Source organism: Apis florea, unplaced genomic scaffold (genome assembly GCF_048593485.1).
Source record: "Apis florea isolate Af1SG1 unplaced genomic scaffold, ASM4859348v1 contig_3158_pilon, whole genome shotgun sequence".
Classification (NCBI taxonomy): domain Eukaryota; kingdom Metazoa; phylum Arthropoda; class Insecta; order Hymenoptera; family Apidae; genus Apis; species Apis florea.
The window spans coordinates 3590456-3606776 of NW_028256713.1; the positions used below are offsets into that span (position 1 = coordinate 3590456).

General features: G+C 43.9%; 1 long non-coding RNA gene across 1 annotated transcript; it reads left to right on the forward strand.

The window, feature by feature from the left end:
- Positions 1–1098: 1098 nt before the first annotated feature.
- LOC147657444 (uncharacterized) lies at positions 1099–6437 on the forward strand. The gene is made up of 3 exons (XR_015292380.1): positions 1099–1234; positions 1423–1776; positions 5688–6437. It is a non-coding gene; the product is annotated as an uncharacterized LOC147657444 (long non-coding RNA).
- Positions 6438–16321: the final 9884 nt, after the last annotated feature.

The following is a 16321-nucleotide window of genomic DNA, read 5'->3' on the forward strand; positions in this document are numbered from 1 at the left end:
TCGCTAGGGGAAAAAAAAAAAGGAAAAAGAAAAAGAAAAACATCAAACTCGATCAATTAGAAAAGTGAAGAGATCGCCTCGTCGATCTAGTTTCTTCTTCCTCGCCTCGCCTCGCCTTCGATGAAAGCGAAGAGACTCTCTCGACCGACCGTGGAAGGATCGGCTGATACTGGATACGTCGCCGGCCTCGAAAGTAATATCGAAAGTGAAGCTGCCGAGCTGAGAAAAAAAGAAAAAAACGTCTCCGCCGATCATCTATTTTCGTCCGCGCAGGATTAGAACGTTCCTCGGCAAATAGACTAGAGAGAGAAGGCTTTCAGAGGCGAAATCGATTCCAACCAATGAGACCAACGAGAGAGTCCACTTTTCTCTCTCTCTTTCTCTTCCTCTCTCCCTCTCTCTCCCTCTTAATTTTTCCCGATCTTCGATAGACGCACGATGGAGCGTATCCATCCTTTATCCCCTTTTAGTAGAAACTTCCCGCGCGAGAGAGAAATTCACGGAGGGACGTCAATCACGGGAGGAGACACGCAGGTGCAGCCGCGGCGTAAAAGAGGGCGGCGTTTGAAGCCCATCAACGGACGATGGTCGTTAAAGCCACTTACAACCGGCCGTTAGACGTTAATTGATGTTTCCATCCACATTAGAGTATAATTTGTACGATTCGTACGCCCGATCTCTTCTCTCGGAACGTGTCCGAGGATACGAACGCAGGCAGGAGAAAACTTTTAGGGAGAACAGGAAGAAGAAAAATCGAGATCGTTTCCAATAAACAAGTAGCGGGATTCGAAACAAACTCGGAAGTAGTTTTGCGGATTCGTTCTCCAATCTTTATCCGATTTTTCGATGGAAAGTGAAAACACGAGAATCCCTTGGAAACGATAAATCACTTCCCTCCCTCGAAATGATATCCTTCTTCCATATTCCTCCTCGTGGCGAATTAACCTTTCTAATAATAACTCGAGGAAGAGAAGGGTCCCTTCTGGCGGACGATTAATGTTCGGTGTACGCTCTCTAAGAAACTGTCGGCCGCGCACGTGCAGCCAGGTGTGGACGAGCCTTAAGATAGTATTAGCGTTCGCGGTGTGCTCGCGTGGCGGGCGGCAGTCGCGACCCACATCCCGGAGATAAAGTGCTTCGAGAGTCCGCTCCCCGTCCAGTGGTTCTCATCGCGACCCCGCCTATCACCGCCACCCGATCTTATCACCGAACCTCGTCGGATCGACTCTCCTCCGTAAGATAATTCCACCTTCTAAATACCTGATAAAAAATTGCCGCCCCAGGGACGAACTATTCAAAACTATGGCGGATAATAAATCGTTTCTCTTCTTTCGATGTCAGTTCAATTTTCAACCTCTTCGAAAGATTCGCGAGAAAAAGAATTGCTCGTTAATCGACGAGCATCCTTCGATCGTTTTTAAGGCACGTTTACGAGGCACAAATTCAACCTTGACCAACGGCGTTCGAATCGAGACGGCGTTCTAGGAGCGCGAAAGTGGAAACGGATCCGGTGAGCGACGCTGAGCCGCGAGGTCCACTCCCCACATTTTTGAAGACGTCGGCCAGCGTAGACCGCCCATACGTCCGCTCGCATTCTCCCGTGCGCGCTCGCGTGCACGCACGCGTTCGAGGAAGAAGAAATAGAAGAGAGAGAGAGAGAGAGGATAGAAGTTGGTGGAGGTGGAGAAGGTGGTAGAATCTCTGGGTCGTGTGTGCGTGGCTGCGAGAGAGGCCGCGGCGAGAGAGAGAACGCTCCTGGAAGTCGGTGGTAGTCGGGTAAGCTGGGCTGTTCGCCGCGCTATCGATGCATCTACGCCTCGGATTACGCCTCGGTTTCCCAACGTTCACCTCTTCCTTCACCGCTCCCTTCCTCCACCTCCGCCTCTTTCACCACCGGCCGACCACTTCCAAGTCGCTTCGTTTCATCGAGTGTCCCCGTGATCAAGTAGCTCGGCCCGTTTCCCTTTTCGTGCGATGGAACGTTGCGTTATCGATACGTTGCGATCCCCACCGGCCGATCTGCGGCCGGAGAAGCTTCCGGAACGGAAGACGACGGGACGTGGAGAACGTCACCGCGTGGCCATTTATGCGATTTATCGGGCGAAATTTCGAACGAGAGGTTGATAAATTTCCGGTTGATCGTTAATTGTAATTAATTAACGAACTTGCTCGATCTTAATTTTACTAGATTTGCGCGCCGATTTTTCTTCAACGTCGGATGGTGGGGATCGCTCGGTTGGTGTATTCGATCCTCCTCACGAATGAGAATGAAACGAATGATAGAGATCCGATAACAGGATCCGAGGACAGGATAATTGGAGCTGATGATTCACGCGTTATTGGATATTTTTTTTTTTTCAATCCGGAGTTCAGAAAGAGATGTATCGCTCTTTGAACAGTCACGTGAAAATTATACGTACGTATAACTCGACTAATTCTATACCATACGACGTATAATTTATTCCTGCTTTCTTTCTGCTACTCATTGTATTCCTTTTTCTTCGCTCGTATCTCACTTTTTTTTTTAATCAATATTATCCCTGTAATTATCACAGTGGCCGTACGAATTAACCATTTAACGATTGGGCTCGATCAATCGCAATTTTAAACGCTGTAATAAACACAATGGTACGCAAATTACAACTCGATTGCTGATATTCGACAAATCGAGTATCGTGGCGATCTTATTATCACTTCGTAAACATAACAATTCCAGAGAAACATTCATAGGAGGAAACCTTTTCTAGAGCTAGCTTTCGAAGCATCTCATCCCACGATCCCATCCATCAACCTCCGTTGAACGCTCGCGCGTTCCAGACTTACTTTCTCCTTTTTTTTTTCTTTTCTTTTTTATTTCCGTCCTATATCGCCTCCGCTCTCCTCCTATTTCCTCGACCACCTTCTTTTCTTCTTCTTCTTCTTTTTCTTCTTCTTTTTCCCTTTTGTGTCGCGTCGTTTCGATCATCGACGACGTCCATTGCCTCGCGGAAACAATCGGCGCGCGAGAGGCGAAGCGGAAGCGACGATCCCCGGGCTGCGGTCTCGCGTATCGACTTCCGATGGTTTCCCGCCCGATCGATGTATCGGATTTTTCGCCAACCTCCGTTGCATCGGCTCGAACCGTCGCTTCCGGTTTCCCCCGCGCGCGGCGCACGCGGAAGCGTTGCGTAACTTTTTCAAGCGGCGATGAATGCCTCGAAGATAGCGCAGGACACGTCGCTCGACCACTTTCGGAATTATTCTATTGTATTTTGAATGTCGGTTTCATAACGGTACGATCTGGATTTGGGGAAAGTGAAATCGGATGTATTTCCTTGATCGTTCGCTATGGTGGATATCTAAATTTGGAATTGTTTGGATGATTGCAGATAGAAATGATGGACGGATATTTTGTTCAATATTTGTAAATTTTTTAAATTACATTTTGAAATTGGGTGGATTAAAGTATTTAGATCCGAGACCATTCTTCAAAGTTACGTATGTTCGTTCGAAGATCATACTCGTTTCCTGCGTGCATTTAACGATCGAATAATATAGATGTCGAACAAGAAAGGCCGTGGAAAAAAATCGGTTCCACGATATTAGGTAATCAAACGTCTTTCCTTTTCCTTCAGATTTTTGTGTTCCCTCGTCTCGCTGCAAAGAAAAACAAGCCCTTTGAGAGGAACGCGGCGACACAACCGCGTTCTTCTTCCTGCTGTCGAGAGTGGTTCTCTCCGCTGACCGATGGGGACCATAAAAGCGATCGCGGAGAAATTGCAAGAAAGAATTATCAAGATGGAGAAACACCAGCTACGCGCACGGCACACGACGAGTAACCACGTTACCGATGGAATTCGTCGAGGAAAAGAAGAGAAGAAAAAAAAAAGGAATGGGAACGTAATCTCTCACGACGAGGTGGAAATGGATAGCAACACGCAGAGGCAGGTTCGAAATGCTCGACTGCTTCCAATGGTACGTGGCATTAACACGTTGTGTATTTCTTCTCGATCGTGGATTCAATCTTCATTATTATAAATATATATTATCTTTATACGTGATCATTGATCGATGCCAAGTTATTTTTTCTTCTTACATAATTGTTGCACAATTTTTGTATAAGGTATATTGAATATCCGTAATGATCCGTATTTTTGGAACTGTATGTAGACATACTGGAAAGTTCAGAGAATTGTATGTACAATATGGATTTTTCACGTGTATTATCCTTTTTCAATACAATGACAACATTAATCAGACGAGATCGTAAGACAAATATTTATATTGTTTCAAGAATTCAAGAATCAAAAAATCTTATTTCAAGATTCTATTCAAAGTTTCTAACATTTTATTGCATTCTGGCTGGTCAATTCCTCTCAACTTGCAACCCTTCCAAACTTAAATTCGATCGTATTGTCCAAGAAATCGATTCTTAGAAGCGGATCGCTTCCGATGGTGCGGCCGATAGTTGAGAAATTCATCGCAATTTCCTCTTTTCTTCTCTGGTGTTCGGAACACGAATTACACACCACACGTTACCAGCATCATTACGCCTGTTTTATTATCTCGCTAACTTTACGGTCTCTCTGACCTTTTCTTTATTGCAACGCCAATTTCGGACCCTCGCCGATGTTGTAAAACTCTTTATCCGTTCGCCTTTCGGAGTCAGGCAAAAATCTACTGGATGGTCCTATGGCGATCGAACAACAAAATCAAATCGATCTCGACTGATATCGATCCATATCTAATCGATCTTTACTTTTCTTTTTAAAGTATTCTACAGAAATTAAGGAAGTCTGTGATGTCTGCCAAGAATGAACCTCGAAAAATTAAACCTCGTTTCTGAGTTTTCTACAATTTATCATTTATTGGAATTTGTTAAGAAAGTTTAAACGTATTAAATTATACGCCAGACAATGGCTGCCAGATAGATGTTCGCTGTCTCGACGATTTTTTTTTTTAATAATGGTTAATTTAAGAATGCGGGAAATCGTGAAAAGAGGATTCTGGTAAGGTTAAGAAGATAAGTCTGTCGCCAAAGGGAAAAGGAAAACCGAGGAGGAGGAGAAGGAGGAGAAAAATGCAACTGGAGCGAAACGAGGTTTCGCAAGCTACGGTTCGTGGAATATGAAAAAGTGAGCCACGGAAGCTCACGAAGTCGTCAGACCCGTGCCATAGATCAGAGACTTCCTCGATCACCTTATGATCCCTCGGTATCCCTGCCCACTCTCGACAATTGCGAGAAGCGCCCTTAAGCCTCCTTCACAATTCTTCCATTTTATATTTCCAAAACGGCTTACACGCGAATACGAATATAAAATTCAAAGAATAATCGATTTAATACCGCCTTTTTTACGGTATTCACTGCTTCCCTTTTCATTCATACCAAAATTAAATTACGCTATTATGCGGGTCAATAAAAAAGAAAATAGATATTATGTCATAACAATTATTCTATTATTACTTTTCATTGGCTTGTTTCATTATTAACAAACTAAAATCTCCAATTAATCGATATTGGTTAAATAATATCGTGCAATTCCTCATCTTCTACACACGAATACATTCGTCGTCAACCGAAAATTGCGCTCAAAACTCTTACAACATTTCGCCAATATGGATATTCGCGAAGTTAATTGTAGATAGTCTCACGACACCGTCCGAAACGAAAAAACACTTTCGATATACAACGATAATTTTTCTTCCAGGTATAATCCAGTAGGAAAGTTAAATCAGGGAAATTATTTCGACGGTCCATCAAGACGATTGTGAGGAGAGCTTAATGGCCAAGGGAAGCGATTCGATCGGCGAGCTGGATCGGTGATCCAGTTGAGGCTTCAGCCGGGCGCACACTCCCATATTAGTCGCGCGACCGGTCTAGGCGTACACAGTTTAAGCGACATTCTTACGTACGAAGGCAGGCGAGAGAGCGCGGAAGATAGACAGTAGGCGTAGTAGCGTGCTACGTTCACTCGTAGTGGAACCGCTTCGGATCGGCTACCCAATGACACCGTAAACTGATTAATCACTCATTTATAACCCATCCATCATCGATCGGTCTCGTCCTCTTGGCATCGAATCCATTAATCAGGAGAAGGTAGCCGCGAAACGAGGAAGAAAATGCGTCTCGAGCGCATCGTTAAGTAAATGGCTATGTGGATTATATGCACGTAATATTGCTGGAATATGGAGTACATTACCGGTCGAATACGCGGAATGACCGTACGTAACGTAACCATACGAATAACTCGTAAATTATTCCCCGTACGAAATATTATTTCGCGTGATGAAAGTTGCGTGGCGTGAAGGGGAGAATGTCTTAATGTTGTATCGGATGTGTGAAAAGAGGAATAAACACCTCGATTTTCATTTCGAATCGAGCTCGAATCATATTTGCAGATTTTAATATCGTTTAAGAAGGAAGTCGTATCAATTTTAATATATACGTATTAAAATTATCTCTCTTTTTAAATTTTATTTTAGAAAGAAGAAATATCTAACTAACTTGATATCCAATTTTTTTCTTTTTCTTTTTTTAGATGGTTTTAGATGATCACCAATTTCGTGACGATCGTCTTAGAAGATCTATCCTGCATAATTGTATAATACTGATAAAAAAAAAATTTCTCGAAACAATAGGTGGATAAAACGATTTATCCACGGGTACGATACGAATACTGTGTATCGACACGAGGGGAAATTCACCACGTAAACGCCTCTGCGACGAAACCCTGTTATTACAGAGGAGTCGGATGAAATTCGAATTCCGAGATGCGTTTTGAATTATTATTATTAATTACGCAATCGAGTTTATTTTCACGGCGGCTCACTTTCTCCGACGCGATAATTAGGGATCGCGGGGATCACGGTTTCGATAACGTGGTGGTCCCAGCGGCTCCGTGCAAAAAGAAACGAACACGTCCGAGCGAAGAGGTTGCGCTCTCTTTTTAAAACTCCCCCTCTCCCCCACCCTTCCCTTCCCCGTAAAAGGTAGGCTGGGCAGAAGAAATTACGAAACGAAACGGGTCGCGGTAATTTAAACATTAAAACATAGGAAGGATAGCATAGTTGGGAGGAATGTGAAAAAAAAAATGGCGCGGCATTAAAAAATAGCTTCGAGCGTGAATCACGAGAGGCGAGAAACACGGACAAAGAGCGTATTGCACGTTCGCATTCCTCTTCGCGCTCTTATCTTTTCCTACACCGATTATTATACCTGGTGGTGCTGGAACGGACGTGGCGCTGGCTGGCGTCTCTCTGCAGTTTCTAACGGTACTTCATCCACTGCCGGTGCTCGATGGCGTGGCATCGTGCAAAACGGAAACCGCAAAAGTTGGATGTCCGTGGAAAACTCGTTTCATTTTAATCGAATATCCCCTTTTATCTATGGACGAATTATTTTTAACGGATTAAGAAGGATCTTTGTAGCCAGTTTTTCCTGGCTGGTTATTCGTAAGATCGAAGACGGAGATGATCGAAAGAAAAACGTTCGTCGTTCGATTAAATTTGGAAGTGGAAATTTTCTTCAACGTTAATTAAGCATTATTAACGGACACATTATTAATGGACGCTCGATCAATCTCTTCTTCCCTTTTTCTTCGTCTCGAATTATTACGTGACCATAATCGACATTTGACGAAATTCATCGAAGAACGATGAATACGATTTCGCGTTGTTAAATTTGCCCACTAAATTTGGTTCTGGTGAAATTAACCCGAGGCATTATTGCATTATTTTGCGAAACGTTCTCGAAGGGTCGTCGGTCGGCTCTCGGCCTGATTAAAACGCATCTCCTCTTTGGCTGTTTCGCTTTAAGCCCGTGACCCCTTTCGAAACACTTTCGGGCGCCCTCCTTTAACAGCCTCCAATTGGGCGGCCCGCTGCGCGGTTCGTTTGTCCATTTGTTTATTTACAGATGTGACGGCATCTCCCGTGGCTCGCGTTGAAAAGACTCCATGCATCTCCGCCCGGCCAAGTTTCACCTTAATCGTCGTTTTTTTTCGTTTATCGTTGGGCGAGATCCATCATCATCATCATCATCTTCTTCTTCTTCTTTTTACTTCTTCTTTTTACTTCGCAAGATTCGTTACAAAATGTACAAATGAAAGTATTCGATCTCGATCGTTGGTAAAATTTTCATTGCAGTTTGGCAGAGAGAGAAAGAAAGAGAGAGAGAGAGAAACGACGCGAATAAAACGTTTTGGATGAAAATTCGGGTGGAATCGTATTCGAGGCAACGCAAGTGATGACCGCAATCCGTACCATTGCGCAAATCAATCGAAACCGCAGAGCGATAATGGTGTCGAGAATGAATGGTCCACGGGATCGTAACGAGAAAACAACGATAATGCGGATTGGCATGATGGCTGGTGAACACGATTGTTTTGATCGTGCAAGCATTCTGACCTGGTGGAACACACCAGGCCCTGCTCCAGGATCGTTCGCGCCAAATTATACGTGAAACTGGTTTCGTGCCTCGTATATATATATATATATATTCGTGTTGTCCACTTGTCGCTCTTATCCCCCTTTGTCGTATTCGATTACTTCGACGGTGCAAGCATATCGGGATTTAGATTGAGAAAGGTCACGATTAGTTGTCTAAAAGTCAATCTGCTTTTTCTAATTTTATAACTAATACAATTCTTTGTACTCGAGATGTCATATAAGTTTTGTACAAAAATTCGTTACAAAAACTTTCATCGAAAAGTGGGAAGAATTAATTCATAATATAGAGATTATTTTGAGAGAGATCTATGAGAATCTAAAGTAGCGATTGAAATATATATACAATTGTACAATTTTGGCAAAATTCTCTAAATTGAAGGAAAGAGAGGGAAAGTGTGAGAAAGGAGAGAAAAAGAAAGGAGTGTGATTAGCACAGATGGAGCACGGTAAAGACGGTGACAGAAGTGGTTGGAAGGTGGACGAGCAACTCGGGCCGTGGAATGTTGAGGAAGGACACGGGCGGCGCAGCTGCGATCGCCGGACCCGGAAAGAGAGCCTCTCATGTTGAACCATAGAAATTTATGGAGGTTCGATGAAACCGTGGGCCGAGCGACGACGATATCCGAGCTGGCAGTTCACAAATCAGCCGCCCATTGTCGCCGTGGCTCTCTCCGCTCCTCGCACGCGTTACTTTGTCATCCGGTGTCATTCCTCCACCTTCGTCCATTGCTCCTTTATCTCGTGGCTGGTCACCTTCGCTGCCTTCTCCATCCCGTCCGATTCGACGCGCCTGGTGCAACAACTTTGCTTCGGACGTGTATCGATTTTACGCCGGGCCCCCTTCATCCTCGATAAACCGCGCTTTGGATCTTTATCGAGAGGCGAAAGACGATTCATCGAGTTATACACGCTGGTTATCGGGGCTACTGATAGATTTATACCTTGGGATGAATCTCGGATAGACGGCAAATAATTTTTAATCCTTCTTATTCCATCTAATTCGATATTTTGCTGATATAAGATCTATAATTATATATCGAAAATTTTTCCAATTCAGTTAATTCGGTTTAATTTTCAGGAATAAAAATTGATATTCGCTTTATCCCTTTCGATCGATATATCTGATGAAAAGTACATTCAAAAATCGGATAATACCTGAACGAAATATTTAAAACAACGGATGGAGAATGAGCCAACTTTCTTCGTTTTAAAAAAGAAAAAATTTGCAACGAGCATTATTACTGTTCCCATTGGTAAAACATCGAAAGTAAACGAAACGGTATCTGGAGAGGCACGCTCCAACAGGAGACGTCGTAACAGGAAACGAAGCGTAAGGATCGTAAAGCGTCGGTTATCGGATAATAAGACGGATTCGTGCCGAAAAATCGAAGATCTATGTACCGTGGCGACGATTACGAGGTCCAACTGCGGCGCGAGGTCTAATTGCAGTCTGGCCGCAACGTCTCTCGTGTCCCCCCTTTTTTTCCTTCTCTTTTCTTTTTCTTTTTCTTTTTTTTTTCTTTCCTTCCTTCCTCTCCGCCTCGCCTCTCCTCCCGGTGCATTTTAGCGGCTCTCTTCGCCGCTATCTGCGTTCACGGTTGAACGGCCGGGTATAACATGTAATTATTCGAGCAAAATGCCAATTGGTTAGTCGTTCATCCGATATATCCACTCGCCGGTGGAAAAGTCTGGCGACCACCACGATTTTTCTTCGTTGTTTTTTCACGAGTCGCAACGTGTTCGCTCGCGCTAAATGTCTCAATAGCTATTACATCTTAAGTTGTTCAAGATTTTATTTAGAGATTGTTTTTCAAATTTTCGAATGCGAGGAATTAATTCGATTAAAATTTTTAGATATAGATGTAGAATTTGTTTAAATTTTTCTTTAGTTACAGTAGGAAACATACTTTTAAATTGTTTCTGTATTATTATATGCAAATCTGATCGATAACTTTTTCTCACAGAGTGGAGTAAATAAAGTAGCAGTTAAATTCTCGACGAAAGTTAAATTCCAAAAGTGTGTGAATCACTCTACGTTCCACGTAGACAAGGATAATCGTAAGATAAGTAGGAATCGCGGGATAAACACCGCTTTTAATTACCACGATTCAGTTTAATTGCGTAACGATGAATGAAACCCGCCTCCTCGAAGAATAATACTCGTCAAAGGTCTGACAACGTGCAACAACGATCGTGCAGATCTATCTTTTCGTTTCAACGATTCTGATCTCGAGTCGCGTGGAAAATACCGTTTCCCTCGATCCAACGAGATCGCGCAATTAAGAAAGGAGGAAGAAGAAGAAGAAGGAGAAGAAGAAGAAGAAATAATATATACACGTAAATATTCGAATGTATTCCCGCTAAAACTTTTACTCGCGAGTGAATCATTCGGTTGCAGCGTGTATGCAATAAAACTGGGACGCGGTCGTGGCAATAATGGTGGTGTTTGGTGCGCCTCCTTCTCTCCCTCTCTCCTTTGCGCCGATTCGAGAGGGTTTGGGTAACGTCTTTGCCCATCCCTGGTTTCGAATCTTTTACGTAATAACACCGAGCACCGTTAATTAAAGCTCTGTGGAACGACGTGGAAGGAACGATCTTTGGTGGAAAGTTTCCGGTATCTGATTATCTCGGTGGACGACAGCCAATTACGGTCGCTTCCCTTCTCTTTTTTTTTTCAACCAAGCAAAATTCTCGAAGCAAAAATCGTAACGTTTACGCAATGCCAACGTCGAAACATCATCGGACAGACGATGTTCGCTCCAAGAACGTTACCAAGAATTGTCAAAATATACCAATTACGGTTTACTCTTCGTTCGTGAGTTGAAAGAAGATGTACAAGTCGGTGATTGGATTCACACGGGGATGCGAGGTAGAGATAAAACCGTCGTTGTCTGATTATCCACGCGGCATATAAATCTTACTGAATTCGTTTTGAGAGTCGCGCTATCGAGGCAAGGTTCTGCGGTTTGTTGAACCGGGCCTGAAACGAGGAAGAAGAGGCTCCGAGGCGTTCTTCTTCGGTGAACGGAAGTAAGGCTACCATTTGCTATTCAACCGCTTTCAATTGGCTATAATTCATCCTGTTAATCGCGTCAGATATCCGCTGCGATCCGTTTCCCTTTCGATACGTCGAATGGATCTCGAGAAAATATCATCGAGCTCTATTTCCAGTATTCTACACTTTCATATTATCAAATTCCTTTCTTCGTACTTGTTTTTCTTAAAAAACTCTTATCAAACATTTTATCGACAATTCTCTTACTGCGAGACAATGTTCAACGAGTATTAAATACTTGAAAGGAAAAATTTATTATCACGTTAGCATCGATTTTTCGAATCATCGAGCCGAATTATCGTTGCTACGAGCTTCCCCAACGGGCCACACTTCTTTCCAAGAGTAGTCTCGGGAAGGGCAAGATTCCGAGAGAGGCCATCATCCACGTAGACAAAGCTCGATCCCCGGCGCGACGTCGCGGAGTGTGTTGCACTCTCGGTCGCGAGCGGGGCGTGTGTGCGTGTGGAGGTTTCGCCCCTCTCTTTCTCTCGATCCTCGTCCGGTACCGCGCTCACGGTGAAAGTGAGCGCATTCCATGGCCACCGCGACCACGCCCGACCAACACACTCTCGGCCTGGATCCGCTCCTCGCTTCCCTCCGAGATCACGGCGAGAACGTGGCCGAGCGGTGCCGATCCGCGGGAGAGTGTTGTGCTCGTCGTCGTGGCGGGTGATCGTCGCTAGAAAATTCTCCGCCACGCTCTCCTCGCTCCATCGGGGTCCAGGACGGGTTTCCTATTTGCGCCAAGACCACCTAGGCGGTGTGTACGCGTTTAGGACCCCTCATCCAGTTCACCGTTCCGACACACATATATATATATATATATATATATGATTTTTTACGATAACGGACCCTGTCCTATCGCTGTCTCGCTCCCTTATTGCGTCTCAGTTGCGTGGACTCACCAGAGAAGGTCTGTTAAACCCGTTGCTCGAGCGATTGCTTTAAAATTGGTAGATCGGTTATCTTTCGCGCATTTTGCTGGAATTCTCATATTAGATATATGCAGGGGGATTGGGAAAATGACGAATTGCGCGGCGAGTATACGCGTGGTGGTATGCATCCTCTCCCCCATCTTGGCGCATCTTTATCCTCCTCTTGGTCTCCGTTTCCATGGAGATCAGAGACGGCTGGTCTTGTAGCTGTGTCGTTTTCGTGTCATTCGATACCTCGTCGCCATATTTCTTGCCGAGTATTGAGAGATTAAACGACTATCGATGTATATATAGCGGTGTATTTATGCATCGGCGGAACGCATTGCGGAAACATTGGGATTTTTCATATTGGGACACACACGGCCGCGATATATCGTATCGCGGGTCGATATCCTCGCCTCTCGCGTCCGAGTTTCTCCTCGGACGTGGATCCTTTTTTAATCTGCTGCGCTTATCGCGCGTTTTTCCTCTCCGGCCGAGCGAAGCTCGTATTAGTAGAAAGTGGTCGGATCGTCTAGGCCGTCTCGTAATTCCGCCACGCAGCAAGTGAAATATGAACGTTCGAGCTCAGACTCGGCCTCTCCTTGTGTGCATCTCGAAGTTTCACATTCAGAGCTTTCGAAAATAGAGGTGAATTCTTGAACGACGTTCGTTTCATAGACTTTGTTTTTTTTTTTAACGTTTTGTCTTTTACTCTTGCAGAATTGAAATAATATTATCGTATCGATAAGTTGGTACTAAAGAAAACTCTTCTTTTCAAGCGAGGAAGGTTTTTTTTATTTCATTCTTCATTTCGTATAAAGATTCGCGACTCGTTCGATTATTATATGGGCTTGCACTTCCTCGCTTCGTCATCGTATAAATCAAACGATATGCGATAATTAATAACTAAATTAAACTAAATAAGATTTATATTGCTTTCGCAACGCATTGGGGCAAATGATATTTCAGATATCTTTTAATTACTACATATATCACTTATAAATTGAACATTATCATTAATCTCGAGGACGATAACTATAATTATCCAAACCTCTACCGCCATCCAACTAAATTGAACCAATGAAATATATACACGAATATATTTACCTCCTCTGTATCGAAACAGGTGATACTTTAAATATCTTTTATTTACCGCATCTATCACTTATAGAGCGATCGTGCATTAACCTCGAAGAGACGATAACTGTAATTAACCGAACCCTTACCAAGATCGCATCCATCGTCGCTTTCTGCCCCCAATTTTTTTTTCGTTTCTCTCTCTCTCTCTCTCTCTCTCTCTCTCGATAGAGAGGATCGTGTCCATAAAGCATAAAGGAGGCAAACGGCGGGATTTATTAATTACCAGTGATTTATCGTAACGCGCTTTATGACCGACGGTACTGTTACTCTCTCTCTCTCTCTCTCTCTCTCTCTCTCTCTCTCTCTCTCTCTCCCCACACCGGCAGACTTTCAACGGCTAGCGCCATTATTGACGCCGTGGACCGCGTGCCGACACTATCAGAAATTTATATCGTACGTATGCGCGCTTTATTATTGCTCCTTTTATGCGCCGGTTGTGTAATTACGCTGCACTGTTATAATTAGAAAGCAACGCCGCGTACAACCGTTAGAAAAGCCGCGTACGCTCGTACACACTGGTCAGACCTTAATTATCGCCTCCTTCCCACAAATTGCGTATCTTTTTTCCTATTTTTTTCCTATTTTTTCCCTTCTTCCTTTTTCTCTCTTCTTTTTTTTCTCGGTCATTGTTCGGCATCGGTGATCCGTAGCCCGTCCACATCCGTTTTCCTTGCCGGAAGCGTTGTTGCGCCATCCCTGCGCAATAATTCGCTAATAACGTTGAAGAATTTTTCTGCAGATTAGAATTTTCTTCGAGCGACGTGTAATTAAAACGTATACGTTTTAAAAAAGTGGAAGAATTAATCGATTATGCGGAGAAAATTGTTGCAATTTTATTAAACTTCTTTGCAACGATTATTTCTCGTTCAACAACCAGATCCAAATCCACTGATCCGATGCTCGGCCTACTAGACTATTCCTAATTAAAGGAAAAAAGCCATCTTGCCAAAAACTGTAAGAGAAACGCAACCAGATCATACCAATATCTGGCTGCTCGACTCGCAAATGTCAAGAACGAGCGCAAAGGATCGACGATAGCACGTAACGGTGTATATCCGCGCGGAACAAAGGATTGATCGACAGGTTCACCCGGATCAAGGTCGCTCCTCCAATTTCGCTGCTCGATCGAGCAAGCGACCAGCTGTTGCGCGCTCTATCCGGAAGAGGAGAAGAAGGCGCGGACAGTTCCCTCCATCCCATCGTCCGAAGAGGGCGCGCTTCGTGGCCCCAACATCTGCGGCCGACGAGATCTCATCCACGCTCCCTGTAACGGTAGCCAACTCGGCCAAGAGCATCTCTCGCAGTATCTTTGACTTGATACAGTTATGCGAACAGCCGCGGTAATTTTCAACCGCGGTCAGAAAAGGCGTGGCGCGCTGATCAGCGGAGAGGATTCAGGTTCAGGTTTGGAGAGGTCGAGGGCGAAGCCTGTTCGTGAAGCAGCCGTTGCGGAACGAGCCGGACTCTCTCTCTCTTTCTCTTTCTCTCGAGGATTCTCTCTCGAAAGGATGAGTATAGCGGTGTTTCTTCGGAATTTGAGGCGTGCGGCTCGCCACGACCCCTGCAACACTTGCGTTAATCGCACGAATTAATACCTCTTGGGAATTTCGAGAGAGAGAGAGAGAGAGAGAGGTTCTCTTCCTCGTTTTTCCAAGCGGAGCTTGGATCAGGATCGTGGTCGGTACACGTGAGAAACTGGACGGCCGATTTGATCTTTGACACGAGAGTCGATGGCGATCGAACTTGGCACTAAGTTTTTTTCCCCCTCTCCTCGAATCGATGGCGCGCAATAAGAGCGATAACGATTAACTGTAATAGGTATGACGTTATCCTATTCGTTAATTATAATCGGAACTGGATGGATAATAATAATTTATCGCGTTTAGAGAACATTCTTTGAAAGAAAACGTTGTAAAAACATGTTCTTGGAACACGTATCCGTTGGACGAGAATAATGATGATTGACGACGAGTCTTCCCCCCGGGAGAACAATTGAAAGTAATTCGTTACTTGAGAGGATTCGAGTCGAAGGAAGGAAAAACATTTCGTGGAAATGTGACCATTTTTCACGGTCTATCGATCGGAAATCTTCCGTAACCGCGTCCCTGATCGAGAAGGGAGGCTCGTGGTCCGACCTTCCGAAGCGCGCGCTTCGTTTCACTTTCGCAATGACGGCTCGATTAATCCATCGTCGAATTTCGAGGACGCCTTGTTGCACCCGTCCTCGAATCCCGCGTATACGTTTCATATAATACTCGTATACGGCGTATAGTTATACAGGGTGGACCACGTAACCGAACTGAATTATTGTCGTTATTAGTTTTCTTTCTTTTCTTTCTTTCTTTCTTTCTTTTTTGTATCAGGACACAATTTTCTCCTCGGACAAGGATATTCTTTCTCGTATATTACTCTATAATTCCCTTTAACTATCGGTTAACAGGCATCTTAAGAGCGAACAGTTTTTTTCAACCAGTGAAAAGAGAATTATAGGGTTGTCGTATCGAAGAATGTATCGAAGGTGATCTTGAAGATTTATTTATTTTTCAAAAAGAAATCAAATCTTGCCGTCTCGTTAAAAAAATCGATCCTTCAAGCCATTCAAATCCATCCATTTTCATTTCTAATAAAATTAATCTTCCAACTGTTCAAACCCGTTAAATAATATCTCGATTAAAAAAAAAAAAATCTACCTTCGATTTCGACTTTTAATTATTCGAAGACGGCGGAAAGTGTCGGAGTAGTGGAAGGAAAATCGCGCGGGAAATGGACGCGCGTAAGTGTC